The sequence below is a fragment of the Panthera uncia genome (assembly GCF_023721935.1).
Source record: "Panthera uncia isolate 11264 chromosome A3 unlocalized genomic scaffold, Puncia_PCG_1.0 HiC_scaffold_12, whole genome shotgun sequence".
NCBI classification, from domain to species: domain Eukaryota; kingdom Metazoa; phylum Chordata; class Mammalia; order Carnivora; family Felidae; genus Panthera; species Panthera uncia.
This window is the reverse complement of record NW_026057579.1, coordinates 27174761-27189063: the sequence shown is the minus strand read 5'-3', so window position 1 is coordinate 27189063 and position 14303 is coordinate 27174761. Positions and strand designations below refer to the sequence as shown.

Here is a 14303-nt window from a genome sequence, read left to right as displayed (position 1 = left end):
ATGAATGATTGAAAGGAGCAAATATCATATAACTCTTACTAAACCCACTTTACAAAGGAAGTCAAGGTCAAGGTCAAGTTTTAATAGCTTGAATATAGCTGAACCAGTTCTCCCAGGTGTGCTTGACTCCCAAACACATGCACTTTCGATTACTCACTGTCCCTCTTTCAGCTTCAGGCAGGAACATACTTGTTAATGGGGTATCAGCCGTGCACTCACCTTCTTTCTCCTAATCCTCCCATACAAATATATAGACGAACGTCTTTTGATGTCTGCATTAGAATCTTACTCATAAGCTTTGGATAGGCCAGCTACTATTATCAGATCAAGAGGTCTTCTAAAGAAAGCCAAATTTATTACTATATTATTTTCTCTGTTGTTTTTCTGGATAAGGAATGGCAACCGGATTTTAAAATAAAAAGAAATCAAGATAAGAATAGTTCTAGAAAACATCCATCCAGGAGGCACTCTACAAGCAGAAAAGCATTTTGTGGCTTGAAGATAAAGCATCACACATATATGCTGTAACTGCAGGAAGAATTCTGGAGAGTTCAGAAGAAAACACTGACACTCCATTGAGGCCCTGTGCCTGGGGAATAAGAGCTTGGGCCGGGGGACCAGATGACACTAGTGAGCCCCAGATCCTCCTATGTCACGTTGATAAAACCTGCTGAACAAAGTTGTCCTGAGAACTGAATGATATGCTATATTTGGAAAGTGTTTATAAAAGCCTTCATAAATGTGACAGTTTGAAGGCTGACAAAACAAAGACTGGGAAATGGCCATCGTATTTTATTGGACTGCCCAAATTCACAAGAAGCTCATGACATGTTTGAAGAGACAGAATCAGGGCTTATAAAGAATCCTGACATTTTAGTATCTGGGGCCAGTAAAGCTGTACAGTATTTTAATCTAAGAATCATTTTAGGCTTGGTTACCGTAGACTTTGCCTGCTGTAGAAAATAATGCTCACAGAATCTATCAGCCTCCTGCTTAGCTCCAAGAGCAAGTTAAAAAGCCATTGGTATCATGTGCAGCACAAACTTAGATTAAGCAATTTATAGGCAGAAGAGAATGTCTAATTTGCACATAACTGATGGCAGGAAAATGAAAGATAAGTTCATAACATTTCAGCTGACTCTGCAGTACAGCTTGGCTTTTTATTTTTATTTCCTTCAAAGTTAAAAGGAACAGAAACACAAGCACAATGATTTCACTGCTTGTGGATGTGACTCTTTGTCCTGTACTCAAAGCTCTGCATGATCTGGCTGAAACCTCCCAGGATTCCAGGCTCACCTGTGAGGGGTTCACTGATGGAATCACCTATACATGGTCCCCCCCCCCACTCCCCCGAGGATGCCTTTTGCATTCCCAGCTCATGGTGTTCCTCTTATCCATACAGTCTTGAATGAATTTATTCTTTCATTCAAATGAGTCGCTTTCTGGTGTTGGGAGATGCTGATGAATATGACAGGCATGGACCCTTACCTCAGGGACTATATAGCCTGACAGGCAACTGCTATAAACACATGCTAGGTGCATCTTCCCCCAGTTTCCATCAGTTGGTATACTGCCCCTCTCTTCCAAATATTACTTATTTCCTCCTGTCTTTCCTAAACTCTCTCCAATGGGTGCAACTCTCCTATTTGCCTGTACTTCCTCCTGACATTTCATAGCTACTACTGTCTACTAAGTGCTCTATGGCTAGTGCTGGACTAAGCACTGTAGACAGGTTATTGGATTTAATTTTCAGAATAACATTATGAGGTAGATAATGTCATGAAACCCAAGTTTCCCAAAGATGAGACTGAGGCTTAGAGATGCACTCTGCCCAGGGTCACACCATTCTAAGTGCTGGAGCCTGGCTTCAGACCCAGGCAGCCTGACCTCAGAACATGGGCACTCAATCATTATGGCTTTCTGCCTCCATATTTTATCCCCATCATTCTTGTCCCTCCTCACCCTCTGGCCCAAGGCTGAGAGTTTCCTGAAGGCAGGCTTGTCTCATTCACCTCTCATCCTACCCTGCCTGTCCCACCCCACCTCCCTGTCCAGTGGGACTAGATACTGAGTCAATATTTGACCGATTTAATTGAATTCTACGGATACCCAATTTAAATTCTATGATCTATTCTTAAACCATCTAGATGACCTTTTGAGTTCTTATAACACATCAGCTCACTTTGTACTTCAATATTCTGTGGTTTCATTTGCATAAACTCCTTGGTATTTGTGTCTCCGGATATTTTATCATGCTAGAAAGCTAGCTGCATTTGCTTTTATTCATGCATCTGCTATTATAGAAAGTGAGGAAGGAGTCTGACTTGTCCAGGAGGCTGAAAAACATTTCAAAGGATAGAGGGGTCTATGAAAAAGGCTTCTGGGTTATTCCAGGAGGGTACAGCTCAGGAAATGCTTTGAGCAGAGGTCTCTGCAGACTCAGCTTTTTCAGTGACAGGTCATTGGATGGCAGCCTCCATCACCAACATCAGAGGTCTGAGGGGCAGAACCCAACCTGCCCAGCCATGGTTTCCCTCTTAGCAATTCTCACCACAAATCCTTTGTAGAAAGTATAGGGTACTTAAGTCTAGTTGCAGGAGAGTGATTTGAACATTGATCTTATATAATAATTCTGATCTGCAATCAAGGCCTTCACTGAGACTGAAAAGATGTAGCTCCCAATAACTATGTAGCCCACACAGACTTCAGGAAACTATTTCCCTTGGGAGACGATGGGCACAAGTGCTGGTGCAAGTGGGTACAAGCAATACCATTGTCCTGAAGATTTAATCAGAATCAAGTAGAAGTCTGCCTTTTATCCATAATTTTGGCAGAACTATAAGTTTCCTGGGTCTCTGAAATGAAATTCTTAAAGATAGGAAAATTATGTGGTTACTTGCTGTGTGAAATTATTTTGTTACTAGCAATATGAATAGGTAGGTAGGTAGGTAGGTAGGTAGGTAGGTGTTAACAGTATGAACATGAGCTTAAACTGCATTATCTGTACTATCATGGGCATCAAGGCCAAAGGAATGAGCAATAGCATTGAGGTACTGCCTCCCAGTTTCCCAGTATCAAGCTCCTGTCTTATTCACTTCTGGCAAGAAGTGGACTCTTGGGAATTATGTAAGATCTGTGAGAGAAACAAACTCTAACTCGTTAATATAGGGCAAGGTGTTGAGTACTCTAGTAGAGGAGAAAATGCCCAATGCTAAGAAAATGAGTGAACACAATTTTGTACAGTCACACACTAGGACATGACATTACATTGAGATACAAAAATACTCCTACACGACAACATAAAGAAATCTCACAGACAAAATGTTGAGTGAACTCAGTGATAAACAAAAGAATACATGTAACTGAATGATTCCATTTATATGAAGTTCAAGAATAGGGAAAACTGTTTTAGAGAGAGGATGGGAAAGGATGTACTCCAAGGAAGGGATACTGAAGCATTAGATCTGCTGAGGAATAACTACACGATTTCATATTTCAACATTTTTGAACATGCTACTTCCTGCCTACAGTGTGGCCCCCTCCCTTGTCTGCCTGGTGGAAATCTGCTCATCCTTTAGGACTTAGCCCTGGGAAGACATTCATAAGACCCTTCCTTACCCTTTACGAAATATCTCTGGTAACTGGTTACCAAAACTACTATTGGTTTTTCTTTGGCAAGATGGAACCAATGTCGGAGCAAAATGAATAATAAAGAGGTTTATTTTTCACTAGATATTTTTTTTATTGTATGTATTACCTATTTAAAATAGAATTTAGAATTAAAATAGAAAATAAGTGAAAGTGAAAGTTAAGTTCCTGAGCTACCAGTTTACTATAAATTAGGAATAAAGGGGTAGACACTCTAACCCCCTAGGAGCTTTCCTCCTCTCGCCTACCCCAATCCAGAGACCGCTTTTTCCTTCTTAAGAAGACATTGAGCAAAGCTAAATGAAGCTGGAGTATGGCAACTAAAGAGGGAGTTAAAATCTGTAGGTTGATCATAGTAAGGCTCTCATACAAAGTTACAGTAAAGTTCTTACAGGAGAAAAGAGATTATGAAATACAAAACTCAAAAAGAACGGAATTCACCGATTACCCACGTAAACACAACAATGGGTCAAATCTCCCCAGGCTGACCCTCCCTTATGTGCATTCCGTGGTCTCTCATGGTCTATGATGAAACAGGGAAAATTGCTATAAAATAATATGCTTTTCACCTTGAAAGCAGAGGATCTGACTTTGGAGAGCTGGGGATATTTTTCTGAAGTAGGATACACAATTGATTATGGGTAGCATAAATTTAATGTTACCATAAACTACAAACCACAGCTAAGATATTGTCTTCTGGAATCCTCATTTCTAATATTAAACTGCTCTCATAACAGAATAGGCAAACTGTTTTCATTCAACCCTGAAACAGATATTTATTTCACATTTACTCTGTGTAGTATATAAAAATAATAAATGCTCCTAGTTTCATCATATTTATGTTCTAATAAATTATGAGCAGGAGGAAAGTAAAACAAAGAAACAAGTATGGGATTTCATATGAAAGGGTTGTGGTTCAAGCCACATTTCTACTATATTTTGTAACATGATACTAAGCAAGTCACTGTGTCTCTCTAAATCTTAATTTCTTCATCATAATATTGGATTGATAAGACTGAAGAACAGGTTTTTCAGGAGCACCCAAAACAATTACAGATTACCGCATGTATTCTACAGCAGACACTTAATACAGTTTTGACTCTCTTTTATACATTTTCTCCCTATGATATGTTAGCATGGTGTGTATTAATCATGAAACTACTACCTTCCACTTAACCAACCAATCAACCTGTAGAGCATAAACATATTAAGGAGTCAATATGATGTAACTGTTCAGTTTGGGATGGAAAATATTACAGTTAAAACCTCAGTTACTGGGGTGCCTCAGTGGCTCAGTCAGTTAAGCGTCCGACTTCGGCTCAGGTCATGATCTCATGGTTCGTGAGTTCGAGTCCCGTGTCAGGCTCTGTGCTGACAGCTCAGAGCCTGCTTCGGATTCTGTATCTCCCTCTCTTGCTGCCCCTCCCCCATTCATGCTCTGTCTCTCTCTCTTGAAAATAAACATTAAAAAAATTTAAAAATCTTCTCAGTTACTGTTTGTTTTCAGAAAAATTATCTGATCTCTAGGAGTTTTAGTTTTCTACTTTCTAAAAAGGGGGATAAAACCATCTTCTCTTAAGGGCTGATGTGAGGCTAGCCTAGGCTACACCCTGCTTAAGAAGTCACTGAGTAAGCATTTGTTTTTCAATTTCTTTCCCTTAAAAATTGGTGTGTTTTGCATTTTTAAAAATAATTTTCTGAAATCCATTGAGATAAATGGAGACACCTCAGAATAGAAAGCCATCAAGAAAGTCATCAGAAGTAAGAGGGTAAAAAGGAAGAAAAGCACAAAGCTCGATTCTGTTTTCTGAAGAAGATGCACCCTCAATAAACTCTTGCTAAAAACACAGCCACTCTTTGGTGACTGGTCAGTTGCCAAATGTCACCTTGTAAATTATCCACCCCTCAACACATCATGGGATTCCTCTTAAGATGTGGGCTTCCTCGTCCTTTTTTCCAGTGGACTTTTTCAGCAAAGACCAGGCACTGCTCCAGCATCCACTTACCTAGCAGCTGCTCGGTGCCAGGAAACGGACACACAGACCTCTTGCCAGTTTGATCCCATCATTGCATTTAAGCTTCAAACCAACTCCCAAGTTCTTTTTGTACACTTCGTGACTGACCCAGCCATTCATGGCCAAGCATCTATTATAGAGAAACTCCTGGGCATGTATGCCAGGAAATATGTTCAAGAAAGTTCATGCCTAGGGCTGAATCGTGTCCCCTTAAAATTCATGTGTCGAAGCCCTAACCTCTCAGTATCTCACAATGGGAACTTATTTTGAAACAGAGTTGCTGCAGATGTAGTTGGCTATGTGGAGATGAGGTTACACCAAAGTAAGGTGAACCTCTGAAACCTTTGGCTTCTTTTAAGAAGAACACCACATAGACAAACACACACACAGTGAGAGCACCACGTGAGGACTGTAGCAATGCTACCACAAGCCAAGGAGCCACCAGAAGCTGGGGGAGGGGCTGGGAACAGATCCCTTTCCTCATACTTCGGAGGCAGAGCCACCTTGCTGACACCTTAATTTTGAACTTCTGGCCTCTTGAACGGTGACATGATAAATTTCTGTCATTCTAAGCCACCCAGTGGTGCTATTTTGCTATGGCCACCCTAGCACACCAATATAGGCTGATACTCAGTATGCACTGGTACCACTGATGAGTTGTCAAAACATTGAGCTAGTTTTCCTCCAGTTAGTATGTGGATAGTTATGTCACTGCCCTGAGTCTGTTAGGCACCCCTGGCGTCCTGGCCCACCCTAACTCCTTTCTTGGGACCCATAGGCTTCCCCCTATGATACAAAAGTAAAGGTTTAAGGCCTCATGAACTCAGAAAGCTTCAACCACCTACTTAGGCTGGTTTACTCTCTCCATGCAAGAGGCTGAAGGATACGCACATTCTCCTCAGCTCACCACTTCCTCATTGCACCTTAAGACAGGGCCATGTTCTCTTCACATTGTAAGGATTTTACCTCTAAGCTCTCTAGAGAATAAGATGTGTACATATTATAATTATATATATAATATATGGGAATGTAATAAATATCCCAAATCTATACAATTCTCTATAGTTCCTAGTTCCCATCAAAATGGAGATCCTGAAGTTAAGGGTGAGTTAAACTCACCTACCCAAAGTTTTAGACCTAAATATCTAATAATATATTCCTAAGTGTGTCCATTGAATGATTTCCCATCACAAGTAGCATTGTCCATGTCTTGTTTCTGTGACCTCACACAGGAGCCATTCCCACTCAGAATTCCTTTACCAAGTAGCATAGGACATACATGCTTCCCCTGTCTCCAGACATCCAGAGAAAACACAGATAGAGTTGCTACCTCTGTTAAGCTGGGGAAGGAAAACTGTGATACTGCCTGGCACATACATAAAATATTACAGGCTATACCTTCATTGCAGGTAGGCCTCTCACAAAATGATGTGATCCTGTGATCTCACCACATTAGATCTATCAACAGCTCACTATGCTCTAAGGGGAAACCGCTTTGTAGACATGATGTCATATGAAGTCACTACTGCCTAGCTGAAATAGTCATCCATGCAGGCCTGTGATAACACCTGTGTAGGATGGACGTGGATGTAAACTACAGCTTTAATAGGAGCCCTGGCTTTCTAGAAAGATTATATTTCAGAACCCGCATTCATGCATTTCAGTTGCCATGGGCACAGGCAACTGTGTGGATATGAAGCTTTTAAGTTAAACAGCCAAAGGAGACTTTTGATTAAAGCAGATCTCAGCTTGCTTAATGAGTAATGATAGATCCTAAATCCAATACACCAACTCTTTGAGGGAATTGTCAATGTAGTTTATTTGCTTCCAATGACATTTCTTAAGTCACGTTTGTTGCATGAATTAGTGAATGAATGAATAGTTTAATTAATGGGTATAGATTGAGGGACTGTATATGATAGGCATTTTGCCAACAGGCAGAGATGCAAAAATGAATAAAATATGGTTTCTGCTCTCAAAGATCTCACTCTTCAGTGAAGAAGGAAGTTATACATAATGGTAATTTTTTAAATAGACAAGTTTTATGTCCAAGAGAAACCGTTCCTGGGAGAAGAAGACAGTGCCAGACAAGGCTATGAAGGGGGCAGTGATACTGAAGCTTAGTCCTAGTGGATGAGTGGGCTTTGCTCCAATACATTTGAAGACAAAGAACATTCCAGAAGAAGGAAGAATGTTTAGAAAACCTAGTCATGAAAGAACAACATCCTTTGGGAATGCAAGGAATATTTCTCATTCAGACAGATAGTTCTAGCATTGCTCAAGTACCAATCAGTAATGCCTTTAATATCTGGCAATCTTAATCATCCAAAACATGACCTGGAAAGGGCTCCTCAACGTGGGCACAACCTATAACAAAGTCCATGCACTTGATTTCTTTGTGGAATGGTGACACCATCTTCAGAACAAAAACCTAGGTAGGTAAATGCTTCATGTGACATCAAGTTTACTCATTTGACAAACAGTCTTCAATAGTTTTTTTTGGGAACATACACAAGGGAAAACATAAACTGAGAAAAAGAAAAAAAGAACAGAAAAGTGCAGAAATCTAGTAATCATCTTACTAGTCCTTCTCTTCCCCCAATAAGAATACATCCAGCTCCCAGAGCATATAACAGGAAAATATAACTTTGTAATGATCCTTCTGACTAGGAGACTGGTTAAGATTCCAAGTCTGAAATGTGTTAAAGTAAGGTAACAGGCAATGACTCCATAAAGTTTCTCATCAAAACCACCTAACCATTAAAAAGTCTGGCTTATTCAGGGTGTTAGTTTTTACTCATTTTTAAATGTGTTCAAGGAATTATCCATTTGTGAAAGGTCTGACTGGAAAACTGAGATCAGTACATTTTCACTTACCTCATGATTAGTGAAGCAGATATTGGCTTCCTTATCCTATGATTCTTTTGTGTGATGAACAAAGTCACTAGGTTAATCAGAAGACAGTCAGTTGAAATACATATTTTATTTAGACATCCAGAGGCAGAAATATTATTACACCAAGTTTTAAATTGAAAATCAAGTGAAGGCATTAAGCAGGATTTTAAAGAGATGAAACTACACTCTGAAATACTCAAAGAGGCTGCTCTTATAAGGACAGGGGCTGGGAGTTAGGCTAATGGAAGGTTTTGACTCTCCTTGCACGTTTCTGCAAAGATGCAGGAAAACGCAAACATATGCAATATTAATCATACACAACAAATCCATGACATCTAGTACCTGGCTTACATCCAAAGAAAAACAGAACTGTATCTCAACTCTACTACCTGTTAAAATTTTAACCTTATTCTGAATCACGGTTTAAACTCTCAAAATTGATTTATCTATCTAGCTTTTGGATACCTTTGAAATTCAAATGAAGTAAGTCTGTAAAAGCATGATCCTCATTCCATGACTTTTTCTTTCCAACAGGAGTCTTTAGAGAGCAAAGATGACACCTGGGAGAACTACTGCCATGAGTCTTTGCTCTCCCAGTTTTACAGGGCTCTTGTGAGATTAGAGATCATATATGGTAAGTGCTGGCACATATGTAAATGGTCAGTAAAAAGTAATTGTTGTTATTCTATCCATTTAAAACTCCAGGAAAGAATTCCCATCTTAAATTGTCTTTCTACAGGAGATCATTAGAGAGCATTTCTGATTTAAAAATAGGTACCAAAGCTCTTCTTCAGTTAAAAACCTGACTCATTTCTCAAGTTACAAATATAATACCCTCATAGGTTTTTTGGTTTCTACAATGACAAGACTTTCTGCTCAGAAACAGATTTAGTATGAAGTTTAATCCTCCAGGGCTCTTACTTTGCAAAGTCCCCTTGAGGTTCTGGAAGAGGCAAATAGTGTATTCAATCAGTTATGCGATTTTATAAAATTTGCAGAATAAATGTGTTTTAGCAGCAGACAGTTAAGACCATTGACTTTCCACTTTATCTGTCACACTCCCCTTCCTGTCAGGCACAGAGCACCTAACCAAAAGGTATGGAGTACCTAGAAAAAAGGAAAACTGAACTTGAGATATATTCAGTTTGGTTTTAAAGAAATATACTGATGTGGCTCACAACACTTCCATGTATAGTTAAGTCTTTGATAGTCGTTTTGTATAGGGTTGTCTTCCAGGGACACTACTGCCACCAACTGTGGCAAGTGACCTCATATTTTGACATGAAGGTATAGGGCAGAGGTTGAAGGCTGATAGGAATAAGTCCCATAGTACCTGGTGCTAGAATTAAGTGGGTAATAGAAAAGAGACAAAGTTTGAAAGGAACAGAGCTGAAAATTCTTCCAAATCCTATAACTTAATATGAAAGATGATAGAGATTTTCCTAAATTTAACAATGACCCCAGAAATATAAATACCATTGCTAAAATTATTATTGATCAATATTTTTTAATTCAATTAACACCTATAGACAAAAAGGTGAATTTTTTTTATTCTCTCTATAGATAATATTATAAAATATCATCATACAAAAATATAATCAAATACAGCTTAACCAAATAAACAAAGAAAAAATATTATAGAGGTAAGAAAAGCAGTTAATAAAAACTATGATAGCTCTCAACTTTAAAAATTTTTCATGTGCTGAAATTTTTCATTTTTTCGCATGTATATTTTTCAGTCTAAATTAATATTTACTTTTGTATCTCATTTTTTCTTTTTTTTTCTAAAAAGAAAATCCCCAAAATAGGTGTTTGAAGTCCCATAAAATCTGCATCAGTCAATCCCCTCTCAACATGCACTCAGATCCTGAACTGTCTATATGCACAGTACTTTTGGTGGTCCAAGTAGCACTTAATTATTCTCTTGACCTCCAGCATTTAATCAGTAGATAAAGGCACTAGGAACAAAATGGAGATCAAATATCACTTTTATTAATGGATACCCAAAGACTATCATAGGGCTCCAAAGCATGCAAGGGAGACCTGAAGCCAATCTGGGTGGCCTATTTTGTCCCACATGGGAGGCATGAGACCTGACTCACCCACCAGTCACAATCAGAGCAGGTAGAAAATATTTCATGTCTTCCTGAAACTGGAAAGCCTATTCCATAGGTTCATTTCATACAAACTGGAAACCCATCTATTCAATGCACCTGGGCACACTGAGTTCAAAGAGGACAAGAAATAATAGGAAATCCAACATCCACATTGCCTTTACAGTGAAATCACTGTGGTGGCTAAAAAACAATGTTCTCCAAAGTAGATAAGGATGTACCCAATTAAATTAGCTTCACCTTTTTTTTTTTTTTTTTTTTGAATGTGTGTGTGGTGGTGGAGTCCTGGAAAGGAACAGAACAAGTGTTTCTTCAAATATCCCCTCTCCATGGATGTTCCTTCCTATGAAAAAATGAGTAAAGGGTAATAATGATTTATCATTGGAAAGGGTCTAAAGACTGATTTAAATAAAAGACTCAAATTCTTTGAACTGATAGCAAAACATAGGAAACACCAATGTGTATGTATCAACTTAACTGTAGAATATACCTATTAACCTAAGTTCTTTGTGTGTTTGCTAAATCTTGGAACAAATATGCACATTCTCCTGCCTTATGAAAATTTTCAGAAAGCCAATAGTTAACCTAAGGATATAAAACAATCATTCTGTAATAAATACATAACCTAAGTCTGCTACTAAAGTTAGTTTGCTTCAGGGTCTTATACCATTCCAGGAATTTATTTGTGTAGGTACACTTTTGCAGTATGAAAAGAAGCATATTTTGATGTACTTGTAATGTCAAGGAGAAATAACCTGTAACTCACAAACAAAAGAACTATAAACATTTAACATGCATTTACCATGAGCAAAGAGAGAACCTCACTGTGTCTGCCTCAGGGAAGCAGAAGAACCAGATATGGAATCAGGGAGTCGGAACCTATTGAGGGATGTAGGTAACATAGTGAAGTGAACAACAGAATAATGCAGGTGTTCTGAGCATAATTATGCTGCTGGATAGCCATATGATCTTTAAAAAGTGAACTATATTTTCTCTGGACCTCCACACTCTCATACACACCTGTGTGTGCATGCGCACGCACACACACAGAAAAAAATGAACTCATCCAGCTGTTAAGATCAGTGACAAAGTACAGGATTGAATTCTTGATGCAGTGCTTCCCAAAGAGCATTCATCTTGATTCCAATATGTGATAAAAGTTCTGAAGAACAGCTTTCCATGGTCAAATAATTTTAGAAAATGTTGCATATTTTCCCCGTTGATATATTCAGTGTGCATTAGTCTGTTAGTCTAAGATGTACGACAGTAATGTAATAGTTTTATCTTTGTTTAGCATAATGCTTGAAAAATGTATTTATGAAAACCTTTTAGGACAATATCTATGATATATAATTTGGGAATGTCCTCTGAGGCAACATTTGAGAGTTGCAAACAAATTCTTTAGAGACCTACAACACAATACTGCATTTAGATAACATAGGCAGAATCCTGCTTTGAGCTGTCCTCCTGTGATAGTGCTGAATTTGTTATTTGGAATGCCAATGACCAAACATAGGAGAATCCTTTGATATAAAACATGAAGTGGAGGGGGAGGGGTGTTGGAGGAGGGAAGAGTATGTTGATCTTTAATAATATTTTTCTTAATGCAAACAAAAACTTTTTTTCAAACCTTTAGTTAAATTCTAGCTAGTTAACATATAGTGTAATATTAGTTTCAGAAGTAGAATTTAGTGATTCATCACATAACATACAACACTCAGGGCTCAACACAAGTGCCTTCCTTAATACCCAACACCCATTAGCCCATTCTCTCACTCACCTCCCTCCATCAACCTTCAGTTTGTTCTCTATAGTTAAGAGCTTCTTATGGTTTGTCTCTCTCTATCTCTTTTTCCCCCTTTTCCCATGTTCATCTGTTTTGTCTCTTAAAATTCCACATGTGAGTGAAATCATATGGTATTTGTCTTTCTCTGACTGACTTTTATTTCATTTAAAATAATATATTCTAGCTTCATCCACATGGTTGCAAATGGCAAGATTTCTTTGTTTTTTTTTTTTTTTTGGATGGCTGAGTAATATTCAATTATATCTGTATGTGCACACACACACACACACACACACATACATCTTCTTTATCCATTCATCAGTAAATGGACCTTTGGGCTCTTTCCATAATTTGGCTACTGTTGATAGCCAAACTGCTACTATAAACATTGGGGTGCATGTACCCCTTTGAATAATTATTTTTGTAGCCTTTGGATAAAAACCTAGTAGTGCAATTGCTAGGTTTCTTTTGAGGAACCTCCATACTATTTCCTGAGTAGCTGTACCAGTTTGCATTCTTACCAACAGTGTAAGAGGATTCCCCTTTCTCCACATCCTTGCCAACATCTGTTGTTCCCTGTGTTGTTAATTTTAGCCATTCTGACAGGTTTGAGGTGGTATTTCATCATGGTTTTGATTTGTATTTCCCTGATTATGAGTGATATTGAACATCTTTTCATGTGTCTGTTGGTCATCTAGATGTCTTCTTTGGAAAAACGTCTACTCATGTCTTCTGCTCATTTCTTAACTGGATTATTTGTTTTTTGGGTGTTGAATTTGATAAATTCTTCATGAATCTTTTGGTAGCAGGAAATCATGTGGGGTTGAAGATTCATTGACTTAAATATGTTTGTCACCATGCTAGGACCTCATGTGGGAAAAGTTGACATATAGTTAAAAAAAAGAAAGTCACAAGTTCTAACTGTGAATTATGTTCTATGAGAGATACAAAATACTATAAATTTATGGTATTTATTTTTTTATTTTTTATTTTTCATTTTTTTTATTTGAGTAGAGAGAGAGAGAGGAGAGAGAGCATGCATGCACAAGCGGGGGAGGGGCAGAGAGAGAGAGGGAGAGACAGAATCCCAAGCAGACTCTGTGATGTCAGCACAGAGCCTGATGTGGGGCTTTAACTCACAAACTGTAAGATCATGACCTGAGCCAAAATCAAGAGTCAGATGCTTAACCAACTGAGCCACCCAGGCACCTCTATGGTCTTTATTCTAAAAGAATTTAAGATTCCAGTTGGGGAAATAATGCACATATATGTAACCAAAAAAAAAAAAAAAAGGAAAGAAAGAAAGTTGTTAAAAATAGATTAAGAAGATAAAGCAGAGACAGTGGAGCTGCAGGTATTTGCAGAAAGGATAAATCCCTCTGTGTGGTAAGGGAAAACTACATAAAAGAAATGGATGGCTCAGGTATTTCTCTTTTTTTAGTTTATTTGTTTATTTTGAGAGAGAGAAAGCACGATAAGGGGAGGGGCAGAGAGAGAGGGAGAGAGAGAGAATCCCAAGCAGGCTCTGGGATGTCAGTGCAGAGGCTGACACGGGGCTGGATTCCATGAACTGTGAGATCATGACCTGAGCTGAAATCAAAATCAGATGCTCAACCAACTGAGCCACTGAGGCACCCCCTAAGAATGATTATGCTGAGCATGGAAGGATGGATGGATGGATGCATTGATGGATGGATAAAAGAGTAAACATCAGAAATGATAATGAGAACAGTTTAAGATCGAAAACTGATCATGTATCAGAATATCTCAGGTAGAAATACCACGAATAATACCTGATAATGAGAAATTTAAAGCAAAAGCTATCAGGCCCCAGATTTTATTTAT

General features: G+C 38.4%; 1 long non-coding RNA gene across 1 annotated transcript in view; it reads left to right on the top strand.

Annotated features, from left to right (window-relative positions):
* Positions 1-6951: 6951 nt before the first annotated feature.
* Positions 6952-14303, top strand: part of LOC125937652 (uncharacterized) — a 40460-nt gene continuing 33108 nt past the window's right edge. Inside the window, exons 1-2 of the long non-coding RNA XR_007462454.1 lie at positions 6952-7072; positions 9093-9192. This is a non-coding gene — a long non-coding RNA (uncharacterized LOC125937652). The remainder of the gene's footprint in view (positions 7073-9092; positions 9193-14303) is intronic.